The sequence below is a fragment of the Suricata suricatta genome, chromosome 1, assembly GCF_006229205.1.
Source record: "Suricata suricatta isolate VVHF042 chromosome 1, meerkat_22Aug2017_6uvM2_HiC, whole genome shotgun sequence".
Lineage (NCBI taxonomy): Eukaryota > Metazoa > Chordata > Mammalia > Carnivora > Herpestidae > Suricata > Suricata suricatta.
Genome location: NC_043700.1, coordinates 158363586 through 158366530, shown reverse-complemented (window position 1 = coordinate 158366530; position 2945 = coordinate 158363586).

Here is a 2945-nt window from a genome sequence, read left to right as displayed (position 1 = left end):
AACCTGAGAAAATTCCATTGTAGAACGCTTTAAGTAATTTACAGGTAAGCAAACAGAAGTGTAATACACTGATGACTTTAAGAACATTACTTAAGAAAGACATACATATATACAAATACAATCTGTACTTTTAAAATGTTAATAATAGCTGCTGTCTTTTGAATAGACATTAGGTTCTGGGCAGTGGACTAGGTCATTTAAGTGCACGCAACAATCTTCTACAGTAAATATTTACAACACCCAGTTTTAGACGAGAACTCACACAATTTAACTGAGATTATGTAGGTATTAAATAACAAAGAATTCATATCAAAGCAAACTTAAAGCCTTTGTAAGATACCATACTGCACTGTCCTGCCAGGGATATTATAGAAAGCAACATAAAACAAAACTAAAGGCAAACAAAGCAGTACTCATTTTTTGAATGAAAATTAATGCTAATAATGATTACTCAGCAACCTTTGGGTTACTTACTAAAATCCAGAATTTTCTTTACAAATACATAATAACCAAACCTCTCTTCTGTTAAATGTGTTTATAAAAATGATACCTGTAGCTCTTAAAAATTTCCTTCAGTATAGAAAAGTACAAGAGGAAGAAAAAAAATCAACCCAAATCCTAAATCAGAAATAAAAAACGATTATCATCAGGTATACAATATCCTGGATGTCTATTTAATGCACACATATAATAGAATGTATAGATATAATTTTCAAAAAGGAGATCATACTAGACATGCTGTTTTTAATAAAAAGCATAACATTTAATTCTTTCTGAATTTAAACAAAAGAAAAAGTGAACTAAAACTACTGATCTCTGAAAAAGAAATTCTTCATAAAAAGCAATTTTAGTTCCTTAAAAACAAAAAAAGTAATTTTAGTTCCTTAAAGTGTACTCTAAGGTTAAGACAAAATATTGTACAAATCTTAAGATATCAGAGTCATTTAAAGCCTATGACTCCACGTTAGACAATGTGGACCGACTTATTACCATAAAAGATATGAAAACAGTACTCTTAGGACACTTCCTCACAACCCCTGATTTCTGTAAAATGTAGTATTTTTATATTGACAAGATTTATAACATTTACACTGTGTTCTTTAACCATAATTCCAAGATTTTAATTCTTAGTTTCATATTTAAATGGATCTGTCACCCACACCAGTCCTTCTACAAATGGCTTCAGCAATTCTAAGTTTCCATACACATTACATACACTAATAAGTCAAATTCTTAAAATTAATGGCAATAGTAGGTCTTATTACAGTGAATATATGAAATCTAAATGATATTCTTAAGAAAATGATTTAGAATTCTGGAATAACAACAAGGAATTATGATCACTATGGTTTAGAATTCTGGCACAGTAACGAGAGACAAATAGCATTTACAGACAGTAATTTACATAGTAAGTCATAAATTCACTCCAGCAAATGGACTTGGCTTCTATTTAAATTCATTAATGATCTAATGCTAGAAACAATTTCAAAGTTACACCAAAACCAGAAATATTTCCTGGCCATAAAGAGGTATACTTATTTCTAATAAGCATGACCATCAAGAGATACATTTACTTCTAATAAGAATATTCAGCATAGTCATTGTTGCAGAAAGGAAAAAAAAACCTGTCAGGTAAGGAAGGAGGACATTAGAGCTTTCCAAGTGTTTTCTGCATTCTGGGCATACAATCTTTTTTCCTCATTTCAACATACTTGTGAGGGCCTATTAAATGCCAAGCACTAAGTTCTGTAGGCACAAAAATGATTAAGATATGGGCCCTATTATTAAAGCAGTCAGAATTACTGCATGGTCTCTAGGATAGAAATTGCCCTCATTTTTCAGATATAGAAAACTGCAATTCAGAAATTTATTGCTGAAGTTAGAAAGGGTCTGACTCCACGCTCCAGATGTGCTACATAAGAATCAATTAAGATGCTTGTTAAAGATCTAGATTTCCCAGGCCCCTCCCCCTGAACACAGTGTTTCAACAGATGTGAAATGAGATCAAGGCAATCGGCAATTTTAGAAATATCACAGATGATTATTAAAATCAGGTCAAATTTCGAAAAGAAAACCATAGGAAGCGACTTTACGGCAAAGAAGGTCTTAAGTCTCTTCAGTCTCTCAGATCAGGCACAGGCAAGTATTGTTTGTTTTAAACTCCGTAGACAGCTCAGAGTTTATTACAAAAGTCTCAAATGAATCATCCCAAGCAGAGAAAAGCTGAACGTTATTGCCACATTAATGCAATTTAAAAATGTGTTTTTGCCAGTTTTTGCCAATCCTCATTGATCCAACCTCTGTAGCTCTGGACAATTCTCCGGCATCAAAACCAGGTATGATGCAAAAATGACAAGCGCCCCCCGCCCCCGCCCCCCACAATTCCCTCATATCCCTCTGGTGCTGATTCATTCTGAATGTGCATTAACTTGGAGACCGGGCAGCTGAATACAAATCTCAGAACTTTAGAGCTGGATGGGAACTTTCAGACGACTTAGGTTGCACGGTTAGTCTACAATACACTAGCATCTAAACTTTCAGAATCCATGCTCTGAGCTTGTTTCCTCCAACCTGACCTGAAAAGGACTCTGACGTGCAGGATGGAGCGGGAGCCGCATCCCAGCAAGGGGAAAAGCAGCGGGGTGGTCCCTGCCTGGAAGGCCAAGACTGCAAACCCACCCGAGATTGCATGGCTGCTGGGCCCCAGCGGTCTGCAAACTATAAGGAATACAAATGAGGATGACTGTTACTGATTTTTTAACAAGTGTCAGGAGAAAAGCCGCCAGAGAAGATAGGAAGCCCCTCCCGGAGACCCAATTTCGGAGAACACCAGCAGCCACGGCCCACCCTCCGGCCCGCCTCAACGCTCCCGGGACCCCAATCTGCAGGGCCGCGCGTCCCTGTCTCGGCACAAATCCAAGTCGAGGGGGCAATGACCCACCCGG